Genomic DNA, 12229 nt, shown 5'->3' on the forward strand with positions numbered 1-12229 from the left:
GGTCGAAGTGGATGAAGTGGACGAATTGGTCGGTGTGGTCGAAGTGGACGAAATGGACGAACTAGAGGAACTAGACGAACTGGACGAACTTGACGAAGTGGTCAAAGTCGACGAAGAGGACGAAGTGGACTAGGTTGACGAGGTTGACGAGGTTGAAGAAGTTGACGAAGTGGACGAAGTGGACGAAGTGGACGAAGTTGACGAAGTGGACGAAGTGGATGAAGTGGACGAAGTGGACGAACTGGACGAAGTGGTTGAAGTGGACGAAGTGGACGAACTGGACGAATTGGACGAACTGGACGAACTGGAAGAAGTGGACGAAGTTGTCAAAGTGGACGAAATGGACGAACTGGACGAAGTTGACGAAGTGGACGATGTGGACGAACTGGACGAAGTGAACGAAGAAGAAGAAGAAGAAACAGAACAAGAAGAAGAAGAAGAAGAAGAAGAAGAAGAAGGAGAAGAAGAAGAAAAGGAACGAAGTGGATGAAAGGGACGAAGTGGGCGAAGTGGACGAAGTGGATGAAGGGGACGAAGTGGACGAATTTGATGCACTGGACGAACTGCACAAAGTGGTCAAAGTGGACGAAGTGGTCGAAATGGACGAAGTGGTCGAAGTGGATGAAGTGGACGAAGTGGACGAAGTGGACGAAGGAGAAGAAGAAGAAGAAGAAGCAGAAGAAGAAGAAGAAGAAGAAGAAGAAGTGGACGAAGTAGACGAAATAAACGAAGTGGATGAAGTGGACGAACTGGACGAACTAGACGAAGTGGACGAACTTGACGAGGTGGTCGAAGTGGACGAACAGGACGAAGTGCCCGAAGTGGACCAAGTGGTCGAAGTGGTCAAAGTGGTCAAAGTGGACGAAATGGACGATGTAGACAAACTGAACGAAGAACAAGAAGAAGAAGCAGAATAAGAAGAAGAAGAAGAAGAAGAAGAAGAAGAAGAAGAAGAAGAAGAAGAGGATGTGGATGAAGTGGACGAAATGGACGGAGTGGACGAAGTGCATGAAGTGGACAAAGTGGACGAAGTGGATAAACTAGACGAATTGGACGAAGTGGTCGAAGTGGATGAAGTCGAGGAATTGGTGGAAGTGGTCGAAGTGGACGAACTGGATGAACTGGTTGAACTGGACGAAGTGGGCGAAAGAGAAGAAGAAGAAGAAGAAGAAGAAGAAGAAGAAGAAGAAGAAGAAGAAGTGGACAAAGTAGACGAAATGCACGAAGTGGACGAAGTGGATGAACTGGTCGAAGTGGACGAAGTGGATGAAGTGGACGAGGTGGACAAAGTTAACGAGGTTGACGAAGTGGACGAGGTGGACGAAGTGGGCGAAGTGGACGAGGTGGACGAGGTGGACGAGGAGGACGAAGTTCACGAGGTTGACGAAGTTGACGACGTGGACGAACTGGACGAAATGGACGAAGTGGACGAAGTGGTCGAAGTGGACGAAATAGACGAAGTGGACGAAGTGGACGAAGTGGACGAAGTGGAGGAATTTGACAGGGTTGACGATGTGGATGAAATGGAGGAAGTGGAGGAAATGGACGAAGTGAACAAACCAGACGAAGTGGACGAACTGGAGAAACTGGACGAACTGAACGAAGTGGTGAAAGTGGACGAACTGGACGAAGTTCCCAAGTGGACGATGTGGTCGAAGTGGATGAAGTGGTCAAAGTGGTCGAAGTGGACGAAATGGACGATATGGACGAAGTGGACAAAGAGGAAGAAGAAGAAGCAGAAGAAGAAGAAGAAAAAGAAGAGGAAGTGGACGAAGTGGGCGAAATGGACGGAGTGGACGAAGTGCATGAAGTGGACGAACTGGACGAACTGGACGAAGTGGTTGAAGTGGAAGAACTGGTCAAAGTGGACGAATTGGTCGAAGTGGTCGAAGTGGACGAACTGGACGAATTGGTTGAACTGGACGAAGGGGACGAAGTGAAGAAGAAAAAGAAGAAGATGTGGCGAAGTGGACGAACTGGACGAAGTCGACGAAGTGGACGAAGTGGTCGAAGTGGACGAAATGGACGAAGTGGACGAAGTGGATAGAGTGGACAAAGTGGTTAAAGTGGACGAAGTTAACCGGGTTGACGAAGTGGACGAACTGGAGGAAGTGGAGGAAATGGACGAAGTGAACGAACTAGACAAAGTGGACGAACTGGACGAACTGGACGAACTGGAGAAACTGGACGAACTGCACGAAGTGGTCAAAGTGGTCGAAGTGGACGAAGTGGTCGAAATGGACGAAGTGGTCGAAGTTGTCTGATAACAGTTGAAAAAATGTTATTTTCATGCTTAAAATTGATACTAAAAGCAACCTTTAACACTTAGAAACTAGCTTGAAATCATGCTTTTGGTTATATTTTTAGAAATAAGAGAGTTGGACAAGTTTATGCTTGATTTCAGTGTTTTTATGCAGGTTTTAAGGTGAATTTGGTGAAAGAAGTGAAGAAGGATAGAGATGGAATCAGAAAAGACATCAAAAAGTGCAAAAGGAGAAGCCGCAAGTACCGCTCAACTGTAGTTTACCGCTGAGCGGCACTCAGAAACCCACGTTGGCTCCGCTGAGGGGTAAAATGGCCGCTGAGGGGAGAAAAACAACTCACGCACTTACTGCTGAGCGGCAGTTTACCGCTGAGCGGCACTTTTATGGGCTTGGGCCTAATTTTTCTGTATTTTTAGAATAGTATATAAGCTTTAGGACATCCTAGGGTTTGTATCTTTGGCAGAGACGAAGCAAATACTCTCTTTTCCACCCCTTTGAAGGAAGATCTTGGATGCTTAGGCTACCTCTTCACCTTTCTAGGGTTTTATCTTTCATTCTTCCATTATTATTCATCTAGTTTCACCATGAATATGGTGAACTAAACCTTGTATTGTTGTTGGGGAATCAATGTAGTCTTGTGAAACTCTCATATATGGAATTTGTTTTAACATCTTACTTTTAAGACTTATGCTTTCTTTCATCATTAGTTAGGGTTTTTCCTCTTTGCTTATTGCTTGCTTTGTTTAACTCATTCATTGCCATGATTTTTGATTTTGTCGATATGGGAACGTACGGGGAAATCTAGATCCGGGAAAATTCTCCCAATAGCATATTGGTTGCCTTTAAGCTCCTGCACTTCAAAACTAATTACTAGGAATGCTAGGAAATGTATGAACTCGTAATTAAGGATAGGCCTTCTTGCAAGGTGATTTAGAGAGTGGCATTAACAATTGATGAAAAGAATGTTGAATTCCTAAAGTATATGAGAGTGGATAAGATGAAATTGATAACCGCAACAACATACTCATCCATATAATTCATTAAAGTGTTTGCATTATGTCTTTTCCATTGATAATATTCATGCATATATACATGTTTATTTACTGTCTTTTACATATAAAACTACAATCAATTTGTTCTTAAGTCTTAAATAATCAACAAATCACATAACTAAACTAGGCCGTGAGTCCTTTGGGAGAACGATACTTGGTCTTACCGAGTTTTATTACTTGAAACGATTCGGTCTCACTTGCCGATTGTTAAACAAGTTTGTGGCGCCGTTTTTTCGGTGTTCATAAATTTGTCATCATTGTCGAACTGGACGAAGTGGACGAAGGAGAAGAAGAAGAAGAAGAAGAAGAAGAAGAAGAAGTGGACGAACTTGACGAAGTGGTCGAAGTGGACGAACTGGACGAAGTGCCTGAAGTGGTCGAAGTTAACGATGTGGTCAAACTGGTCGAAGTGGACGAAATGGACGATGAGGACGAACTGGACGAAGTGGACGAAGAAGAAGAAGAAGAAGAAGAAGAAGAAGAAAAGGAAGTGGACGAAGTGGTCGAAGTGGTCGAAGTTAACGAGGTTGACGAAGTGGACGAAGTTAACGAGGTACACGAAGGGGACGAAGTCGACGAGGTGGACGAGGTGGCCGAGGTCGATGAAGTTGACGAGGTCGACGAAGTGGACGAGGTTGACAAAGTTGACGAAGTTGACGACGTGAATAAACTGGACGAAATGGACGAAGTAGACGAAGTGGTCGAAGTGGAAGAAATGGACGAAGTGGACGAAGTGGACGAAGTGGTCGAAGTGGACGAAGTTAACGAGGTTGACGATGTGGACGAAGTAGAGGAAGTGGAGGAAATGGACGAAGTGGACAAGGTGGACGAGGTGGACGAAGTGGACGAAGTTGACGAGGCTGACTAAGTTGACGAGGCTGACGAAGTTGACGACGTGGACGAACTGGAGGAAATGGACGAAGTGGTCGAGGTGGACGAAATGGATGAAGTGGACGCACTGGACGAAGTGGTCGAAGTGGAGGAAGTTAACGAGATTGACGATGTTGACGAAGTGGAGGAAGTGGAGGAAGTGGAGAAAATGGACAAAGCGAACAAACTGGACGAAGTGGACGAACTGGACGAACTGGACAAAGTGGTCAAAGTGGTGGAAGTGGACGAAGTGGTCGAACTGGTCAAAGTGGACGAACTGGACGAACTCGACGAAGTGGACGAAGGAGAAGAGGAAGAAAAAGAAAAAGTACACGAAGTGGACGAAGTGGACAAACTGGACGAATTAGACGAAGTGGTCGAAGTGGACGAAGTGTACGAAGTTGTCGAAGTGGACGAATTGGTCGAAGTGGTCGAAGTGGATGACTAGACGAACTGGTTGAATTGGACAAAAGAGAAGAAGAAGAAGAAGAAGAAGTGGACGAAATGGACGAAGTGGACGAACTTGACGAAGTCGACGAAGTGGTCGAACTGGACGAAGTGGTCGAAGTGGTCGAAGTGGACGAAGTGATCGAAGTGGACGAAGTGGATGAAGTGGTCGAAGTGGATGAAGTTAACGAGGTTGACGAAGTGGACAAGGTGGGCGAAGTGGACGAGCTGGACGAGGTGGACGAATTTGACGAGGTTGACGAAGTTTACAAAGTTGACAACGTGGACGAACTCGACAAAATAGACGAAGTGGATGAAGTGGTCGAAGTAGACGAAATGAACGAAGTGGACGAAGTGGACGGAGTGGACGAAGTGCTGGAAGTGCACGAAGTGGACGAAGTTGACAGCGTTGACGATGTGGACGAAGTGGACGAAGTGGAGGAAGTGGAGGAAAAGGACGAAGTGGGCAAACTAGACGAAGTGGACGAACTGGAGAAACTGGACGAACTGAACGAAGTGGTCAAAGTGGTCGAAGTGGAAGAAGTGGTCGAAATGGACGAAGTGGTAGAAGTGGTCGAAGTGGACGAACTGGAAGAAGAAGAAGAAGAAGAAGAAGAAGAAGAAGTGGACGAACTTGACGAAGTGGACGGAGTGGACGAAGTGGACGAAGTGGTCAAAGTGGACGAAGTTAACCGGGTTGACGATGTGGACGAAGTGGAGGAAGTGGAGGAAATGGACGAAGTGGTCGAAGTGGACGAAGTGGACGAACTCGACGAAGTGGACGAAGGAGAAGAAGAAGAAGAAGAAGAACTAAAGGAAGTGGACGAACTTGACAAAGTAGTCGAAGTGGACGAACTGGACGAAGTGCCCGAAGTGGAGGAAGTGGTCGAAGTTAACGAAGTGGTCAAAGTGGTCGAAGTGGACGAAATGGATGATGAGGACGAACTGGACGAAGTGGACGAAGAAGAAGAAGAAGCAGAAGAAGAAGAAGAAGAAGAAGAAGAAGAAGAAGTGGACGAACTGGACGAACTTGACGAAGTGGTCGAAGTGGACGAATTGGACGAAGTGGCCGAAGTGGATGAAGTGGTCGAAGTGGACGAAGTGGTTAAAGTGGTCGAAGTGGACGAAGTGGACGAAGGAGACGAAGAAGAAGTAGAAGAAGAAGAAGTGGACAAAGTGGACGAAATTGACGAATTGGTTGAACTGGACGAAGTGGACGAAACAAAAGAAGTAGAAGAAGAAGAAGAAGTGGACAAAGTGGACGAAATGGACGAAATGGATGAAGTGGACGAATTGGACGAAGTCAACGAAGTGGATGAACTGGACGAAGTGGTCGAAGTGGTGGAAGTAGCCGAAGTGTTCGAAGTGGAGGAAGTGGAGGAAGTGGTCGAAGTGGACGAAGTGAACGAAGTTAACGAGGTTGACGAAGTGGACGAGGCAGACGAAGTGGATGAAGTGGACGAAGTTGACGAGGTTGACGAGGTTGACGAAGTTGACGACGTGGATGAACTCGACCAAATGGACGAAGTGGTCGAAGTGGACGAAATGGACGAAGTGGACGAACTAGTTGAATTGGATGAAGTGGACGAAAGAGAAGAAGAAGAAGAAGAAGACGAAGAAATGGACGAAGCGGACGAAACGGACGAAGTGGACGAACTAGACGGAGTCGACGAAGTGGACGAACAGCACAAAGTGGTCAAAGTGGTCGAACTGGACGAACTGGACGAAGTGGTCGAAGTGGTCGAAGTGAACGAATTGGTCAAAGTTGTCTGATAACAGTTGAAAAACCGTTATTTTTATGCTTAAAATTGATACCAAAAGCAACCTTTAAGACTTAGAAACTAGCTTGAACTCATATTTTGCTTTAGTTTTGTGAATAAGAGAGTTGAAAGTGAATTTAATGGTTTTGTGCAAGATTCCCTTGATTTTGTAGGCTAATTGAATGATTTGAAAGAAGAATTGAAGTACAGAATGATTGGAGTGTTGAAAAGTCAACCAGAAACCAGAAAAGTCAACCAGTCAACCAGAAAAGTCAACCAGTCAACCAAAAAAGTCAACCAGTCAACCAGAATACGAAAAAATCAACCAGACGAGTTTTGGGCCAGTTTTATGCGATTTTATGATCTGTTTGGGCCTGGACCCGTTTTCTCTTATTTTTATGTCCTATTTAAAGACCTAGATGTCTTAGGGTTGGTATCTTTGGCAGAAACGAAGCAAACACTCTCTCTTCCACCCCTTTGAAGGAGGATCTTGGATGCTCAGGCTACCTCTTCACCTTTCTAGGGTTTTATCCTTCATTCTTTCATTATTGTTCATCTAGGTTCACGATGAATATGGTGAACTAAACCTTGTATGTTTGTTGGGGAATCAATGTAATCTTTTGAAGCTCTCATATATGGAATTTATGCTTGCATCTTAATCTAAGATTTATGCTTTCTTTCATCATTAGTTAGGGTTTTCCTCTTTGCTTAATGCTTGCTTTGTTTAACTCATTCAATGCATGATTATTGATTTTGTCGATACGGGAACGTACGGGGAAGTCTAGATCCGGGGAATCTCTCCCAATATTATATTGGTTGTCGTTAAGCTCCTGTGCTAAGAGAACTAATTATTAGGAATGCTAGGAATCGTATGAACTCGTAATTAGGGATAGGCCTTCTTGACAAGGTAATTTAGAGAGTGGCATTAACAATGATGATTTGAATGTTGAATTCCTAAAATATATGAGAGTGGATGAGGTGAAATTGACCCCCAACAACATATTCATACATATATTTCATTGAAAGTATTTGTCTTTTGCTTTTGCCATTGATCAAAACCTTATGCATACATGTTTATTTTCGTCTTTTGCATAATACAATCCAATTATTTCGTTCTTAAGTCTTAGCTAATCAACAAACCACACAACTAAACTAGGCCGTGAGTCCTTTGGGAGAACGATACTTGGTCTTACCAAGTTTATTACTTGAACGATTCAGTCATACTTGCCGATTGTAAAACAAGTTTGTGACATCATATTTTGGTGATCATAAATTTGTCCATCAAGTTTTTGGCGCCGTTGCCGGGGACTCTGGTTTAACTGGTTAATTTGTGTGATTATTGATTATCTTTGACTTTAATTTTGAATTTCTGTTTTTATTTTTCTGTTTTTATTTTATTTTATTTTATTTGATTAGATTAGATTTTTTTTTTTTATTTTATTCTATCTTATTTTATTTTATCTTCTGAATATTTTATCTTCTGAATATATCTTCTCCTATATCTTTTTGTGCTAACAAAATATTTTCTAGGGTTTTGTTTTCTTGTGTATGCAGGAAGCAATTAGAACAAGGAGCAAGAAAACAACAGAACCTCTTCTTGAAGGTTAGACGAGAGTAGAAGGAGGAGAAGAATCCGAACATCTAGAGAACTTTTCCCTTCTCCAGAAACTCTCTTACAATCATCACCACAAGGTTCTGTTCATAGCACAGAAAATATGGAGAACAACAATGTTAGAAGAACTCTTGCTGACTACACCAATATAGCTGGACCTTAGCACTTTAACAGTATAGCTAGACCTAGAGTCAATGCAGCTAATATGGAGGTCAAACCAGCACTGATTCAACTGGTGAAAAGCAACCAATTTAATGGGTTATCTCATGAAAGCCCATGTGAGCACCTCACTACCTTCAATGAGATTTGCAACATAGTAAAGATTAATGGGGTGCCAGACGAAGCTATCAAACTTAGCTTGTTTCCTTTCTCATTGGGAGGCAATGCTAAGCTTTGGTTGAATTCTTTCCGAGAAGAATGTTTCACAGAGTGGGAATCAGTGGTCACAAAATTTTTAAACAAGTACTTCCCACAATCTAAGGTGACAAAAGGCAAGCAAGAGATTTCTTCATTTAAACAGGGCATGGAAGAATCACTAGGGCATGCATGGGACAGGTATAAAAGCTTGTTACGTAAAACTCCCACGCATGGTTTTGAAGATCAGGAAGTAGTCTTAACTTTCCTTGGAGGGCTTGGTTCACAAACCAAGATGATGTTGGACGCCTCAGCAGGAGGCAATATTAAATGGAAAACTCCAGAGGAAGCAACAGAGATTATAGAAAACATGGCTACTAGTGATAATGAGCTACACAGTGAGAGAGGAGCTCCTATGCAAAAAGGATCCTCCAATTACAGACACATGATGCCCTGCTAGCTCAAAACAAAATTCTCACTCAACAGCTGGAGACTCTGACTAAAACTCTTGCACAATTACCCAAAGAGTTGAAAACTGCTGCACAGGTACAAACCCAGTTGTGCGAATTGTGTGGAGGCGACCATATCAATGGTCAATGTGCCTTTCCAGTTGAAGCCGTAGAGGATGTAAACTACATGACCAATCAGTACCGTCAAGGGAGCTACAATCAGGGGTGGAAACCACACCCAAGTATTGGTCAAGGGCAAACTGGGCAAGCTGGTCAATATAATAAGCAACAGCAGCAACTGATGGACAAATTTGTAAGCACCAAAATATGATGTCACAAACTTGTTTCACAATCGGCAAGTATGACCGAATCGTTCAAGTAATAAAACTTGGTAAGACCAAGTATCGTTCTTCCCAAAGGACTCACGGCCTAGTTTAGTTATGTGGTTTCTTGATTAACTAAGACTTACAAACGAAATATTGAGTTTAAATGCAAGACGAAAATAAACATGTATGCATGAATTGATCAATGGCAAAGACAAAAGATAAACACTTTCAATGGAATATATGAATGAATATGTTGTTGGGGGTCAATTTCATCTCATCCACTCTCATATATTTTAGGAATTCAACATTCAAATCATCATTGTTAATGCCACTCTCTAATGTACCATTCTAGATGGCTTCTCCCTAATCAAATAGTTCATACAATTCCTAGCATTCCTAATGATTAGTTCATGAGTGCAGGAGCTTAAAGGCAACCAATATAATATTGTCAGTATAATATTGGGAGAAATTCCCCGGATCTAGATTTCCCCGTACGTGTCCGTATCAACAAAACCAATAATCATGCATTAGAATGAGTTAAACAATGCAAGCATTGAGCAAAGAGGAAAAACCCTAACTAATGATGAAAGAAAGCATATGTCTTAATTCAAAGATGTACTCAACAAATCCATATATGAGAGCTTCAAGAGATTACATTGATTCCCCAACAAACATACAAGGTTTAGTTCACCATATTCATGGTGAACCTAGATGAATAACAATGAAAGTATGAAAGAATAAACCCAATAAAGGTGAAGAGGTAGCCTGAGCATCCAAGATCCTCCTTCAAAGGGGTGAAAGAGAGAGTGTTTGCCTCGTTTCTGCCAAAGATCCTAACTAAAGGACGTGCAAGCCCTTATATACTAATCTAGAGTTACAAAAGATTACAAAAGCCAAGCCCAAAAAGTGCCGCTCAGCGCCATTTACCGCTCAGCGGTGGTTACGCGTCTTCTTTCTTCCCCTCAGCGGCCATTTGCCCCTCAGCGGTTCCAACGCCACCTCTTGAGTGCCGCTCAGCGGTAGTTTGCCGCTGAGCGGTGCCTTCGACTTCTCCTTTTTGCACTCTTTCTTGTCTTTTCTAATGTCCTCTCTCTTATTCTTCACTTCTTTCACCAAATTCACCTCAAAACCTGCACAAAAACACTTAAATCAAGCATAAACCTGTCCAGCTCTCTTATTTCTGAAAATATAAACAAAATGCATGATTTCAAGCTAGTTTCTAAGTCTAAAGGTTGCTTTTAGTATCACTTTAAGCATGAAAATAACAGTTTTTCAACTGTTATCACAACCCCAAACTTAGAACTTTGCTTGTCCTCAAGCAAAAAATGTAACTCCATCTCCAACCAATTCATATGATGGTTCACTCATTCAAAATCCTCTTTTCAAGATAAGTAATAACTTCACTCAAACTTATGACCAAGAGTTCAATCAAGATGTGCACATGCTTTAGTGTTCACAAAGTCATTTAAATTCCAACAAATGCTATTTTTCATGAATGATCAATCAATTAAGCATGGATGTTCATGTGCTTATGGAATATTTCCTCACTAGGTAAAGTGTTTCACTCAACACACAAGTGTATAAGAGGTAAAGTGTTTCACTCATTCACTCCACTATCACAATGTCACATGAATCAACTTTGCCTTTCATTTAACCACAATCAAATACATTCACAAGCATGCATCATCACAAGGACTTTTCAATGGCTTATAATGTGGCTGGGCTAACAAGAAAATTGGTTTTTCTGGATCACAAAATCCTTGAGTTAAGAGAATCATAACAACACAATCTTCTTATTCATTCCCAACTTTCTTTTGCCTTTGCTTTTGCATTTGCATTGAGCTTTGCTTCTTTTTCTTTTCTTTTCTTTGCATATTCTTACTTTTTAGCTGTTAGCTCAATGCTTTTTCCTTTTTCATGTTTCCCCAATAACCCCAAACTTGAACATTTAACAATACCACACAAGATCTTCTACTTAACTCAAGGTAAAGATTTTCAATCAAGGGTGTTCAGTGTATATTTAAGGCTAAGGGTTCAAAGGATAGAACACAACGTGTTCTCTTTTAGAAGGCTAACTTTATGAATTTGGCCAATAAAAAGGGTTTCAAAAACACGGCCTTTGATCATATGATGCAAAACAAGCAATTGATTCAATCATAGAAAACCTGGGCAAAGTCATTCATGCTTTCAAAGTAATAGCATTCAACAATAACAACTCTGGAGCTCAAAACCTCACATATAAGCTCATTCACATTTGACATGCACATCCTGCTTAATTTCACAATCACAATCATGATATTATGCATTTGTTCACAAAGCTTGTGAATCACCTGTATAAGCATTTTAATGTGCACATCATCTCAACATCAATCAATCAATAAGCATCATCAAGCATTACTTATCACACAATCACAGTTAATAGCAAACCATCATAAGAAACCAGGTGTTCAATAGAGTACATCAAACCCTAATCTAAAAACAAAAACAAATAAGTTCAGAAAACTTAAACCACAAAAGCATAATCATATGATAGCATTCATCAGTAAATGCTATCTCAGCTCCTCATCAGTCCGAGCTCTCTGTATCTTCCTCTTCCTCTTCATCATCATCTTCATCAAATGCATCCTCCTCCTCAGCTTCATCTTCATCCATGTCTCGGCTGAAGCTTCAGCTGCTTCAGCTCCTCCATGCCATGGTTCTTCTGGCCAAGCTACCACATTATGGAATTCATCCATAGTCCACCTGTGTGCTGGAGGGGTATCATACATCCCCACTATCATCTCAGCCGTGGCCACCTGCCCTCTGTGGATGGACTGCAACTGAGCACCTATAAGAGACATATACATGTCCCTCATCTGGAATGGTTCTGCCTCATGAGTATCAGCAGAAGTCCTGCTCTGTGCTGGCCTTCTCTCTCTACGAGCCTGGCGTGGTGGCACTGGCTGGGCTGCCTCCTCACCTCCACAGTACTGTCTGTAATAGGCCTCATCTATAGCTTTTCTTGGCCTCTCAAATGGTGGAACAGAAGTGTCCCCCAGCTAGCTTGCAAAGGTGAGAGTGGGGGGGGTGGGGAGGGGGGGGGGGGTGGGGGGGGG

Source organism: Vigna umbellata, chromosome 10 (genome assembly GCF_029865625.1).
Source record: "Vigna umbellata cultivar VRB3 chromosome 10, Vumbellata_1.0, whole genome shotgun sequence".
NCBI classification, from domain to species: Eukaryota; Viridiplantae; Streptophyta; class Magnoliopsida; order Fabales; family Fabaceae; genus Vigna; species Vigna umbellata.